Genomic DNA, 15,613 nt, shown 5'->3' with positions numbered 1-15,613 from the left:
GAGTCCGTGCGAAGGCGCAGAATTCTGTAAGGGCCGCGCTCGCCGCGGGCCAGACGTGAACTCTACCACGCTGTGGAGAGAGGGGGGGGTGTGGGGGACGAGGGGTGGGGGCGGGGCTGTGGTGGTGGTGGGGGGAGGCGCTGGGGGGAATAGGAACTCCCTGGTGAGACACGGGGCGTCGAGCGAGGAGGCCCTTGTTTACATGTAGTCGGAGCTAAATGTGATTTGTAAATACCACGCGGAGTGGCTGGTGCTGTCTGCTTTGGTGGGTGGGGTGGAGGAGGAGGACATGGGGGGAGGGGGGGGGAGCGGCAGTGTAGCGGTTAGCGCGCTGCGCTACGAACCCGGCCAGCCGAGCTCGATTCCCGCTCGCAGGCGATTATCCGAACCGGTCCTGGGCATCCCCAATGTCGACTCAGCCTTAAATGAGAACCTGGTGTGGTGGGTAAGCATCAAACATCGGCATTGGGGACTGGGGAGAGAATGGCGGCTGGGTGTGGTTGCCGGTCACCTTCCCCCCGTCGTGGGCCGTGCCGGCCTTAATAGGTGCTCGCTAACAGCACTGGCTCCCAACAGTCTGTTAAAGGCTATCTAGCGGATCTCTGTTTGCGCACGAGTGTAAGTGTGCGTCCGTGTGTGTACACGTGCGTAGGGATTGTATGAGGAGCTCACAGATCTTTTGAAAGATCGAAGCACAGTCGCATCAGTAAGCATACTCGGGCACGCTTCTGTTTGGCCGGATAGAGGGGGCTAATCGGGCGCGGCACAGGCGAGAGAAGAGATGGACTGATGCGGTACGGGATGATGTGGAGCTGAGTTGACTTGCCGATGACCGATACCAGCAGTGTCAAGATCGGTCAATTTGGAGGGGGTTCGTGAAGGACGCTCCTGGGCAGTTGGAGGCAGTCGCTCACCAACAATAAGGGAGGGCGGAGGAGCGACGCTCACAACAACGAGCGGAGCGCGTGGCGTATAAAACACAGCAAGCTGGCACAGTAGGTAGCACAGATGCTGCGTCTGCCAGTCATCTCAGCCAGTCAAACCATGGCACCTGCTGGGTCTGTCCCGTGACCTGCCAACAGCGAGCCCTCCACATTGCAAGCGAAAGCCTTAAGTGCACCTAGGCTGGCGTGAGCTCTGGTGGTGTCGTCACCGCCACTTAGTGGCGAATGACGGCTGCTGCTGCTGCTGTTGTGTGTGCATGTGTGCGTGCCTCTCTCAGTTTCCATGGTGACCCATCCACACCAGGACCATTCCTCCCACCCACCCATACAACATCCAACACATAGCACGGTCCCTTTATATATTTCATGTTTTGTCGTTAAAAAAAGAGAAATGTATATCACGTGCAGTAACATACCCATCATCATCATCATCGTCCAGCTACATACACGATGTAGGCTCACACACACACACACATCAATCTCCGTGTCCACCCAGACAAACCCATACTTCACCCACCCGGCTCCTTCCACCGACACATCAGCACGGCTCCTAACAGAATCAGAATATTTATTCATACCGGATAAATCCTGTGAGCTGTGAAGCTCTTTTTCACAGTCAAAAAACGCACCATCAACTACTGAAAGACAAATCCTTTAACAGACTTTTGGGGCAAGTGATGTTAGCGAACACCGATACGAAAGTCACTACTACCACCACCACCAACAACAACCGCCGTTTGCCACTAAGTGGAGGTCACGTCACCGCCGCGCTCACGCCAGGCTAGGTGCACTTTGCGGTCACTCGAAGTGTCGTTCACTCCTCGTCACCGCAACCCCCCCCCATCCACCAGCAAACCAAATCCATCACAGCCGTTGCTGTCAACAAAGTTGCCACCACCACGTCCATCGCACCCACCACCGATACCACAACCGCCATCACCACCAGCAGCATTATCCAACAACCTAGCTTTTCCACCTCCACCAGTCCAACCACTCACACTCTCTACAACCTCCGGCAAGCACACTACAACATCAACAGCAACCCACCACCACCACCTCCACACTCACCACCACCCACCCCGCCTCGCGTTAAACGGGAGCAAAGAATGAGGAAGTCATTTGCAGGCGATAATTAAGGTTGGCCGTGGCGATAGAGGGACGCAGGGCGGTTGGGAGGCGAGAGGGGGGAGCGGTGGTGCAGTGCTTAGCACAGCTGCGCTACGAACCGAGTTCGTTTCTCGCTCACAGACAACCCCAGCTGACAAATATCTGAACTACCCGTGGGCCTCTCATCTAGGTCCACTCAGCCTCAAATGAGTACCTGGTTCGGTATAAAAAAATTAGCACTAGGAGAGACAAAGACGGCCGGGTGTGGTGCTGGCCACCCACACCATCGTGTGCCGTGCCGGCCTTCATAGGTGCTGCTCGCTAACAGCACTTGCCCCAAAAGTATTTGAAGGCTATACGGGCGATCTTTGTCTTTGGGAGGTGGGGGAGATCTGAGATGTAATTCGGGGTAAGGGATCTCCGAGGAGATGGAGCGATTACATCAGCTGGGTGTGCAGGTGCTGGCTGTATTGTTACATCGCTGGATCGCGAGAGATGACGGTGGATTGGGGGTGGGAGGCCCTCATCCAGCAGTGGATAGAACATGGATGATGATCAATTTAACACGTAGGCTTTCGCGACCAATATTATTCATAATATAGGTTTTTGGGTCAGATCGCGTTATTTATAAATGTGTCGTAACCCTCCACCACCCGACACGGCCAAACAGTAAAAAATGTGTCACGTTTTTCAAAGGACAAAATAATTCACTTATTTAGCCCACCGGTGTGCTGAAGAGAGAATTATTTTGTCCTTTGAAAAACGTGACACATCTTTTACTGTTTGGCCGTGTCAGGTGGTGGAGGGTTACGACACATTTATAAATAACGCGATCTGACCCCAAAACCTAGATTATGAATGGATAATGATGACAAAAGTATCTTGGGGGTGGGGGGGGGGTTACGATTCAGACGCCCCCCCCCACCACTTACCCCCCTCGCGATGAAATTGAGTGTTGCCTAATATATTAACTAGTATACTGTTAACAAGTACACTCTTAACTAGGACACTGTTAACGAATATTCTTCACAAGGGAATGGGGGACTTTAATTAATTGGGCTGGGTTGGTATTTGCCGTGTATCGTTATTATATTAAAGTATATTGTATTTAAACCCCTAATATTCGTTAGCTAGCGTCTCACAGGATTGGACTGTGTCCACGCAGCGCCGGATTAAGCGAGTGCGGGCCTGTAACATATGTTGTTATAAAGGGGCCCTAAAATAAAATAAAAACCACGTAAATATTCAAACACACAATTTTTTACTTGCACAGTAAATTAATTGTATTTTTTCACTTGCTATACAGCCAGATAATACGACGAATCGCTAACCATAAACACCCAGTCGTTCATAAAAGTTGAAGGGCGGTATAGTACTATAGTAATAGAGCAAGTGCAGAATCACTGAACCGGAATTGATAGCTTGAAAGCATTTAGCGCGGGGCCCTGGAAAGTGCGGGGCCCGTAGCTACTACATATGTAGCAGCTACATATGTAGTAGCTACTACACATGTATCTACTACTACACATGTATCTACTACTACATATGTAGCTACTTCTACATATGTAGCTACTACTACATATGTAGCAGCTACATATGTAGTAGCTACTACACATGTATCTACTAGTACATATGTAGCTACTACTACATATGTAGCAGCTACATATGTAGTAGCTACTACACATGTATCTACTAGTACATATGTAGCTACTACACATGTATCTACTAGTACATATGTAGCTACTACTACATATGTAGCTACTCGTGCTACGAGGATAATCCTGCACTGTGTCCCCGTAAGTCGCAGGGTCAAGGTGTGCACGAGCACGTGGGTGGGGGGGAGGGCGGCCAGCGAGACCACGTGACGCCGGGTTACGGGGGGTGAGGTGCAGGAGGGGGGGGGTGTACGGGGGAGGGGGGGGAGGGACGAGTGGGGGATTGAATGAATGACATTGGATCGGATTGGCATTTCAGTGTCCGCCGATATTTCGATTAATCGATTCGTGCAACACGATGCTAGTGTACGAATCGATTACCTTATTTCGATTGTTTTTTGCACGCGATATGAAGAGGGACGGACGTTCGTCCGAAACGTCGAGCTCTTCGATTCCCTGAAGCCTATTTACGATGTGTGCACGTGGATAGGGCAATGCCACACGACTGACGCAACGCAAGCGATGCAGACGATGCAAACGAGACGGAACAAACGAGACCAACGTTGATTCTTGATTGCAGTACTGCAGTGGGGATTCGGACCTCGAATCGTGATAAATAATATGATAATAATAACCACAGAGGTGGTGTTTATACCTTTGTTGATATCGAGACGAAAAGGCCTTTGACGAGATGTTAACTACCTCGCCTGGTATACAGAAGGTCGTGGGTTCGATCCCGACCCTGACGCCTGCTGTATATTTTGAGTTTGCAGTGTCTATCTCTCTCATCATCACGGGGGCTAGGAGATGTTAACTACCTCGCCTGGTATACAGGAGGTCGTGGGGTCGATCCCGACCCTGACGCCTGCTGCTGTATATTTTGAGTTTGCGTGCCTCTCTCTCTCCCCGTGGTCGCGGGGATTTTTCTCCGGGTCCTCCGCTTCTTTCCCCCTCCACATTTAGAATCAACATCACGCGTTTCGAGCATTTCGCTGCAATACATTCACTTCCACGGGATCATCAGCCACCTCGTGGAGCTACCATTCGTGGCCAGGTCGCTTCTGATAAAGAGCTACATAGCTCAGTGGGGCATTAGCTGGTCAAATAAAAATACAAAATTGGTTTTAGATTTGACTGTTTGGGGCTTGGACTGGACACGAGTTTGATGGCCGTTGGTCGAGACTAAGGACGGAGCGGCAGTCAAAGGACGGAACCAACGTCCAGGGGACATCAGCCCGTGGTGGTGCGTAGCAAAGACCACGAGAGATGGCGACAAGCTTTGGGGACGGCGTAATCCAGCAGTAGATGGATCACGGCTGCTTCCGTAGCAGCTGATGATGCAAATTCCGTTGAGTAAAAAAAAACACCTTGTTTTAAAATATATACACAAGGACTATCTGCCTCGAGGGAGACCTGGGTAGGTCGAATCTCATCGGTTCGATCCCTGCTCCACTGAGAGTTCGAACCGCAGTACTTCTCGCCACGCGTGTGATTTTTGTATCTTTCATTCGCTAACAAAAAAAAAATCTTGTTGTGTCGTTCCGGAGCCGCTATTTCGAGCAAACCCACGTGGCGTCGTGGCCTTGGGCGCTGCTCAGTCCAATTACAGGCGCGCCATGTAATGCATGGAAAAAGACAAAGATCCCCCGTGTAGCCTGAGCAGACTGTTGGGGCAAGTGCTGTTCGCGAGCGCCTTTGAAGGCCGGAACGGCGCACGAGGAGGTGGGTGGCCAGCACCACGACCGGCCGCTTTTGTCTCCCCGAGCCACGATGTTTACTACAAACCGTACCAGGTACTCAGTTGAGGCTGAGTCGACCTAGGGAAGGAGGCCCAGGTCCATGTTCAGATAATCGTCACTGGTGTGCGGACCCTGAGCGGGAATCGAACTCGGAGGGTCGCCGGGTTGGTAGCGCAGCGCCCTAACCACGACACTCAAGCAATGCGAGGCACACACACACTCATGCCTCGCTCCTTCCCCTAGCTCTCCCTCCCTCTCCCCTCTCTCCTTCCCTCCCTCGCCTCTCTCCCACCCCACCCCACTCGCTCGCTCGCTCTCTCTCTCCCCCTGCTCAAACACAGCAAGAAGCTATATGCGGCACACCACGTACGCGTGCATGCGGCACACCACGTATACACCAATGCAAGTGAGGCCACGCACGGTGTTACCGCTGCACACGGTCAGCGGCTCCGTTGCAGTACACGGAGTACGCGCATGCACTCCACCAGAGGTAGACGATGCACCACGGACAGCCCTGTGCATGCTTGCACAGCGCACCGGCTACGCGCAGTGCACCGCGTGCAATGCCGAACCCTGCCGCGCTGGTCAGACGCGCCTCGGGAGGCGTGGGGAGTTACCCCACCGCTCGCGACCCGCCTGCCGACGATCGGACCGACTCCTTTGTGACGTAACCCCCACGCGTCCTTGTTGGGTGGGTGGACAATGGTGGAGGCGGGGCTGGGGGGAAGGGGGCAGGGGGGGGCGATTTAAGAGACGTGACCATTCTTTCGACTGCCGCGTCGGAGATCGAAGTGGGCGTGCTTGCGATCAATGCAAGCCCAGCGTGGCCAGCCAATTTACCCCACCACGGCATCACACTGGCAAGTGTGCTGTGTGATGTGCGCACACACACAGTGCGCACACATACACAGCACTGTGCACACTGCATTGGGAGCGGTGGTGCAGCGGTTAGCGCTACGCTGCGTTACGAATCTGGCCACCCGAGTTCGATTCCCGCTCACGGCCAACACCGGTGACGATTATTTGAACCGGTCCTGGGGTCTCGTCCCCTAGGTCGACTCAGCCTCAAAATTAGTACCTGCCGCGATGTGTAAAATCATCGTCACTGGGGAGACAAAGGCGGCCGTGCATGGTGCTGGCCACCCCCCCCCCCCTCCCCCTGTGCAGCTCCGGCCTTCCTATATAGGTGCTACTCGCTAACTGCACTTGCCCCAACACTCTGCTAAAGGCTACACGGGGGATCTTTCTCTTTGTGTGCATACTGTACGTATATCGCTGGGATCGGGCAGGGCACGTCGGCGACGGCGAGGATTGCCGGCCCGTGGATGTGCAGAGAACAGCAACGACGGGAGCCGCGCCGACGAAGCGCGGCTGACTACGTACGGCGCAAAAGAAGTTCAACATTCACACATTGCGCACGGGGGGTGGAATGAAGCGCTCGAGAGGAAATGGGGGCCGCGAATGAATGAATGGATGAATGAATGAACGGAAGAATGAATGAATGGATTAATCTCGCGTGCCCTATCAGCAGGGCAAGGGTTACTGCAGCGCAGGGTGGCAGTGACTGGGGCGGGGGGGGTGACCAGGGCCTTCATCCAGCAGTGAATGGACCATGGATGATTATAATGAGTATGATGGATGCCGACGATAAATAAATGACGTGGGCTAAAATGTTAGTTTTATATACGTTACTGTACGTAATATATATAGAGAGAAATTTGTTTTGCGCAGATGGAACGCGAGTGGCTAAGAGATGGAGTTGTGTGTGGGGGGGGGGGTGGAGGGGTAGGCGATGGATGTGGTGTTGTGAGCCGACATAAATTGGTCCGCTAGGACCAGACGTCCTAATTCTTACTGGGAGCACGACTACTACCTTCACGCGGCTCGTATCAACGTTATCCCAGTGACACCACACACGGCGTGATTGTGCACCAGCTACACACACCCCCCTTCCCCCGCCTCTTCTCCCCCACCACCCCACCAACTCCGACTCTCCCACCCATTCCGCGCTCGCCACGATATATTCACCCGCGCGAGTTAATTGCGTGATTAGCACGGCCGCCGACCGTTGCGCTTTGCCGCAGGCTGGTCGAGGTGCGGTCTGGTTCAGTCACTCGCTCACCCCAGCCCAGCCAGCCCTTGTGTGCCGCCTGCAGAGGATCGGTGCTGCTGCTACTCGCGAACTGCAATTGCCCCCCCCCCCCCCCAAAAAAAAAGTCTGTTAATTTTGTGTCTTTGGCGTAAAATATCAGCGCTTGAAGTTAGAGAGACAAAGGCGGGCAGGTGTGGTTCTGGCCACACGACGCGACGTGGTGTCCCGGCCTTCATAGCAGCTCGCTAACAGCACTTGCCCCAGCATTGTCTTAAAGGCAACACGGGGACATCTTTGTCTTTGTTATCTGGAGGAAAACAATTGGCGTGTTTAGAGACGACTACGGAGGCTGTCGGGGCGAGTGCTGTTCGCGAACGCCCATGAAGGCCCACACGGCACACCACGGTGGCCAGCACCACGCCCGGCCGCCTTTGTCTCCCCAGTGCCGATGTTTACACACCGCACAAGGTACTCGTTTGAGGCTGAGTCGACCTAGGGGAGGCCCACGAGCGGGTCAAAAGTTCGCCACTGTTAATGGCCGTGAGCGGGAATCGAACTCGGGTTGCCAGGTTCATCGGTCAACGCGTTAACCGCTACACTACATTTCACCATACACAAAAAAAGACAAAGATCCCCCGTATAGCCTGTAACAGACCGTTCGGGCAAGTGCTGTTAGCGAGCACTTATGAAGCCCGGCACGGCACACGAGGGGGTTGGGTGGCCAACACCATGCCCGACCCCCTTTGTCTCCAAGTGCAATATTTACACACCGCATCGGGTATTCATTTGAGGCTGAGTCGACCCAGGGGAGGCCCAGGACCGGTTCAAATAATCCTCACTGGTGTTGGCCGTGAGCGGGAAGCGAACCTCGGGTAAGCCAGGTTCGTAGTGCAACGCGCTAACCGCTACACTACCGCTCCCCCTACGAATTTATACACGCACACACGTATACGTGCACACACATTCCACACGTACCATACTAACGAAATGTGTTTGTACAGCCCGCTATACAATAGCGTGGAAGGTGCATTGACAGGCGAGCTATGCGATTGGGCACGACCTACAGAGGAAGAGAGGGGATATCAATCTTGGTTTGAAATTTTCGTGACTGCGGGAATCCATACCCTTTGGTTCTTTCGGTAAAGTCACGTAGGGTAGAAAAAGAATAGATCACGACGTTTCGATCGCAACACAAGCAATCGTCATCAGGTGGGGCAACCACAGCAACAAATAAACTCCTGAAGTATTACTCATTTGAGGCTGAGTCTACTTCAGCAGTTTTCTTTCTTGCCGTGGATGTCCCACCTGATGAAGATTGCTTGTGTTGCGATCGAAACGTCGTGATCTATAATTGTTCTACCTACGTGACTTTACCGAAAGAACCAAAGAGTATAGTGGGGATATTGCGCGATCGCCGTATTCCGGGGGGGTCACGCTTTGGCACGTGGTGGGTGGCTGCTGCTGCTGTTGTTGTTGCTGCTGCTGTTGTTGTGTTGCACGGGGGAATTGTCTTCGTCACCCTCAAGCACTTGTCTTTCGAGATCCAATCAAAGACGGGAGCGACGCCGCCACGTGGCCCCGTCACTTCGCCGCGTGTCAGTGTGCCGCGTGTCAGTGTACCACGTGTCAGTGTGCCGCGTGTCAGTGTACCACGTGTCAGTGTACCGCGTGTCAGTGTGCCGCGTGGCAGCGTGCGGTGCGGTTGAGCAGTGGGCCCGTGCGGCCACTGCTCGGTCGCGTCCCTGCGCGCGAAACGCGCTTCGCTGCTGCGTGACTGTCTGGTGTGGTCGTGGGGTAGCGGTAGAGGGGTTATCGCACTGCTGCCCCCCCCCCCCCACGAAAACTGGCGTCCCGAGTTCGGGGGGCGAATGCGGGTTTTTGAAACCGAGCCGAGGGTTTCCCCTGGGTCGACTGAACCTCCAATCAGTCGCTGGTGCGGTGTGTAGTAAACATCGCCGCTCGGGGAGACAAAGGCGGCCGGGCGTGCTGCTGGCCACCCACCGGCCTCGTGCGCCGTACAGACCTTCCATCGGTGCGTCTCGCTAACAGCACTTGCCCCAACGGCCTGTTAAAAGGCTATACGGGGGATCTTTGTCTTTGTGTCACAGCGTGGTTGACCGTGTGTCACCGTGCGTGAATTAGCGTTGGTTGAGCGTGGCTGGGCGCCGCATGACCCCCCACCCCTCCACCTCCCCCCGCCCCTCCACCACCACCCCCCGCCTCTCCACTACACCCGCCCCTCAAAACCCCACCACCGCCTTCCATCGATATGTTCTTTTGGCCGAAAGGAACGACAGCCAACTTTGTAAAATGTCAAGATGCACGCACGCACGCCCAACCAACTATCCACACATCGACACCACACAGACAAAGATCCCCCGTATAGCCTCAACAGACTGTTGTCGTGGGGGGGGGGCAAGTGCTGTCCGCGAGTGGCGCCTATGAAATGCGGCACGGCACACGAGGGAGTGGGTGGTCAGCACCACGCCCGGCCGCCTTTGTCTCCAACCAACTATCCACGCGTAGACAAAGACAAAGACCCCCCCCCCCCCCCGTACAGCCTCAACAGACCGTTGGAGCAAGTGCTGTTAGCGAGCACCAAGACACACACAGACACGATAGCGCACGCGTACGCATGCAGACAAACGGATATACGCTGGACACACACACACGCATATACAGTAATGTACATACATGGGACCGACATAAAAAGACACACAAACACATGTCCAGCAAGATCTCTCGCGACAGGAGCGCGGATTATTCTGGATTACGATTGCGGATTATTGTGGATAATGATGGTGGATAATTATTGTAGATGATTGTGAATTCTTCTGTATGATTGTGGATGATTGTAGACAATGATTATGGATCATTCTGGATAATGATCGTGGATAATGATTGTGGATTGTTCTGGATAATTATTGTAGATAATGATGGTAGATTACTGCGGATAATGATTATGGATTGTTCTGGATAATGATTGTGGATAGTGATTGTGGATCATTCCGTATAATAATTATAGATGATTATTGCGGATAATGATTGTGGATAATGATTTCGGATAATGATTGCGGATAATGATTGCGGATACTGATTGTGGATAATGATTGTGGATAATGATTGTGTATCATTCTGGATAACGATTGTGGACAATTCATCCAAACCCCGGCGCCGCGATGGCTGTTGCGTGTAGTGGCATCACCAACCACGTGGTGGCTCTTCGAGTGCTATGCCTTGCCAGGCTTTGCATTGCTAGGCTATGCGTCGCCATGCAATGCCATGCATTTTTAAACCCCAGGGAGTGCAGACTATTGACCGCTCGGCGCTTCGCTCCCAAATTGCCGTGTTCAGCCCATATGGCGATTTAACCACTCGCGTTCCCACACATCCAGTCGACCACCACCACCTGCCTACCGTGTAGCCCCCCCCCCCTCCTATCTCCATCCCCCCACTCCCCCTTCCTTACAGGGATCGATCCAAAATCCCCGGCTCCGCCTTCCCCCATCCTCGGGTCCCCTGCCTCCTCGTCTCCATCGTGTGTTTTAGCTGCCACTCCCCGCCGCTGCCAATCCCACGGTGACGCCGACCCTCCAACACCGGCTCCCCTCCCCCCACTCCCTCATCCCCTCGCTTCTCTGTCCTCGCCTTCCCCATCCTATATACCCCCCCCCACCGCCCCCCCCCCCCTGCCCCAACCTCCCACCGCTGCTCCACCATCATCCACCCACCCACCCACCATCCTCGACTCCCCCTTACGAACATTGCTTATAAATAACTAAGACTTTGTGATGCGCCGTGTGACCCGCCCCACCTCGCCATACACACACCGCGTGTGCCATCAACCGCAGTCCTGCAGGACCCCCACACTGCGTGGGGAGGCCGTCATCCAGCAGTGGATTGGCCAAGGGTTGTACTTCCGTGCCATCGATTGCAAGAGTGAACATACGCTTGTTCACTCTTGCCCACCCAAATCCGCCCGCAAATGTCACCTGGAACTGGCAGTCACGACGGCTGCGATTTGCAACTCTTCTCGTCGGCAATTTGCTCAGAATTTAATAATCACCCAGGATGGGTGGAGGATGGTACAGAGGGATTTCCTGTGGAGTGAGGATGGGTGGAGGATGGTATTAAGGGATTCTCTGTGGAGTGAGGATGGATGAGGCATGGATGGAGGATGGTACAGAGGGATTCTCTGTGGAGTGAGGATGGATGGGACATGGGTGGAGCATGGTACAGAGGGATTATCTGTGAAGTGAGGATGGATGGGACATGGGTGGAGCATGGTACAGAGGGATTATCTGTGAAGTGAGGATGGATGGGACATGGGTGGAGGATGGTACAGAGGGATTATCTGTGGAGTGAGGATGGATGGGACATGGGTGGAGGATGGTACAGAGGGATTATCTGTGGAGTGAGGATGGATGGGACATGGGTGGAGCATGGTACAGAGGGATTATCTGTGAAGTGAGGATGGATGAGGCATGGATGGAGGATGGTACAGAGGGATTATCTGTGGAGTGAGGATGGATGAGGCATGGATGGAGGATGATATAGAGGGATTATCTGTGGAGTGAGGTTGGATGGGACATGGATGGAGGATGGTACAGAGAGATTCTCTGTGGAGTGAGGATGGATGAGGCATGGATGGAGGATGATATAGAGGGATTCTCTGTGGAGTGAGGATGGATGGGACATGGATGGAGGATGATATAGAGGGATTCTCTGTGGAGTGAGGATGGATGGGACATGGATGGAGGATGGTACAGAGGGATTATCTGTGGAGTGAGGTTGGATGGGACATGGATGGAGGATGGTACAGAGAGATTCTCTGTGGAGTGAGGATGGATGGGACATGGGTGGAGGATGGTACAGAGGGATTATCTGTGGAGTGAGGATGGATGGGACATGGGTGGAGGATGGTACAGAGGGATTTTATGTGGAGTGAGGATGGATGGAGCATGGGTGGAGGATGGTACAGAGGGATTATCTATGGAGTGAGGATGGATGGGGGATGCGTGGAGGATGGTATAGAGTGATTCTCTGTGGAGTGAGGATGGATGGGGGATGGGTGGAGGATGGTACAGAGGGATTATCTGTGGAGTGAGGATGGTTGGGATATGGGTGGAACATGGTACAGAGGGATTATCTGTGAAGTGAGGATGGATGAGGCATGGATGGAGGATGGTACAGAGGGATTATCTGTGAAGTGAGGATGGATGAGGCATGGATGGAGGATGGTAAAGAGAGATTATCTGTGGAGTGAGGATGGATGAGGCATGGATGGAGGATGATATAGAGGAATTATCTGTGGAGTGAGGTTGGATGGGACATGGATGGAGGATGGTACAGAGGGATTATCTGTGAAGTGAGGATGGATGAGGCATGGATGGAGGATGGTAAAGAGAGATTATCTGTGGAGTGAGGATGGATGAGGCATGGATGGAGGATGATATAGAGGGATTATCTGTGGAGTGAGGTTGGATGGGACATGGATGGAGGATGGTACAGAGGGATTCTCTGTGGAGTGAGGGTGGTTGGGACATGGATGGAGGAGTGTGTCGCGAGAGAGAGAGAGGCGACAGGGGCAGGCGTGGTCTCCCGACGTCCGCGTCACTCGTTGCCCACAGCGTGCAAGGGATTGCGCCTCACACGAAACTGATGTAAACGGAGCCGTCAATCACAGAATTTACTGCACGAGGAGACGTCGACGCGGCGGGGTGGGGCGGAGAGGAGGTGGGGGGAGCCAGCTGCCGCCGGAAAACCCGGGCCGTGGACTACACTTTCAGCTGGAGCAACATTTAGAGACGGCTTTCGTGACTGCAGGGATTCATCTTCTTGGTTCTTTCGGTAAAGTCACCCGCGTTGGGACCCCACGGCGCCTCTCCGCATCTCGCTGCTCCGCGCATCATAACGGGTGCACACCATGTTTTATTTTATTATGTTTTATTTTTACTATTTTATTATTTCCATTTTACGTGACTTTACCGATAGAACCAAGAAGAAAAACAAAAACATCACAAGGCAGCAAGCAGCGCAGGCCGAGTGGGTGAGCGTCCTCCCAACGTGAATGTCGCGAACGTCGCGGTTTGGTGCGAGACGGCCCAGGGTCCAGGGGTTGGGTTCGGTAAAGAGATGGGGGGGGGGGTCTGTCCCCGGTGTTCCGAAACTTTCATGAATCTCGGGCTTCTGTCCCGACCCTATGCGCGACTGAAGATGGCCCCAAATCCCCCAAATCCCCGCGTTGGGACCCCACGGCGCCTCTCCGCATCTCGCTGCTCCGCGCATCATAACGGGTGCACACCATGTCCGTGTCTCCGCGTCTCTCACCGTCTCCCCCGCATCCTCCAATTAGCACGGGGTGGGATACGTACGGTGCGAAAGAAGTTCAACATACGTACACACGTAGACTCACACAGAGACCCATAGACTCACACAGAGACACATATACTCACACATAGACACATCGACTCAAACAGAGACCCATAGACTCACACAGAGAAACATAGACTCACACAGAGACCCATAGACTCACACAGAGACCCATAGACTCACACAGAGACCCGTGGACTTACACAGAGACCCTTAGACTCACACAGAGACCCATAGACTCACACAGAGACCCATAGACTCACACAGAGACCCTTAGACTCACACAGAGACCCATAGACTCACACAGAGACCCATAGACTCACACAGAGACCCATAGACTCACACAGAGACCCATAGACTCACACAGAGACCCTTAGACTCACACAGAGACCCTCAGTTTGTTGTCCTTCCCCCCGCACCTCCGATTAGCACGGGGTGGGCTGCGTACGGTGCGAAAGAAGTTCAACATACAGTACATACGTGCACAAACAGACAAGTTTAAATGCGTCATTTGAATTGTTGGATCGGGGGAGTGGTGGGGCGAGGGGGGGGCGGGCGGGAGGTGTGTAGCCGTTTTTGACATCGCTTTTGCAAAATCCACTGCTGGATGACAGCCTCCCCGCGCCGTGCTCATTCGAAACAGCAGGTGTGAAAATCCGAGCGAAACAAAACTGTGAGATCGATCGCGGTATCGATCATTCGTCACCTTCACCGAGGAATGGATTGACGCGCACGGGGGGGTGGGGAGGAGTGGGTCTCGCTGGCTACGCATTGCGCTGCCCGATCTCCCGTCGCGGCATCGCGATGAGGGCACCAGCGGCTAGGTGGGCGAGCTCTTCGTCCAGCAGTGGATTGAACACGCCTTCTGCTCTGAGCCGTCCCTAGGGCACGGCGAACGAATCGGGGCGACCGGCCTGGGCCCCGCGCGTCTGGGGGCGGCGGCGCGCTTTCGACGTTCCCGGTGTCAGAGGTCACAACTTGCCGGTTAGTTCGGGAGTCGTCTTGGGGGCGCACACACAAAGCGCAATTTGCCCCGGGCCCGGAAACAGCACCCCCCCCCCGCTCCCACTCCCCCATGGACTGCCCCCCACCTCCTCCTACCGCCGATGCTCCCGCTGCTGATCATGATGATGATCATAATCAGAATTTTTTTTTACTGGAGGAATCCGATGAGCTATACAGCTCTTCCCCCCCCCCCACTACCACCACCACAGATGTCCAGTGAGCGAGAGAGTGAGCGAGAGGTGGGGGTTTACATAAAGCAAAGTTATTATTAAAAACAATTACGAAATGATGAACGAAGCAAAGTGCCGACTACACCGAGCATCTTCTTGTTTCCACTGATCGTACAAACAAAGGTGACAACGACGTACACAACGCAGTGTTCGACGAAGAGCATTGGGGATGCGAAGCGGGCGTCTGTGCTTCGAATCGACCGCACTGCGGGTGAAGAGATGCAGCGAGGGCGCAGAATGTATTTGTAGTTATTTATTTATTATCTATCCGCCTTTAAAGGCGTCTGGGCCGGCGTTGTTGCGGCAGGATTATTTATTCGCTTGCTCTGCCGTGCTGCTTGCTGCTTGCTGCCAGCACCGCGAGGCGCGGGCGCGACGAGAAGACGGAGAAGGGGGTGGGCGGGGGGGTATGAATGCAGAGCACGTGGCGGCGGAGAGCGGCAGTGGTCATTCTGACGTTGAAGGCCCC

The sequence above is a fragment of the Lampetra planeri genome, chromosome 3, assembly GCF_965212315.1.
Source record: "Lampetra planeri chromosome 3, kcLamPlan1.2.h2, whole genome shotgun sequence".
Taxonomy (NCBI): Eukaryota; Metazoa; Chordata; class Hyperoartia; order Petromyzontiformes; family Petromyzontidae; genus Lampetra; species Lampetra planeri.
The sequence above is the reverse complement of the archived record's forward strand: the minus strand, read 5'-3'. Positions refer to the sequence as shown.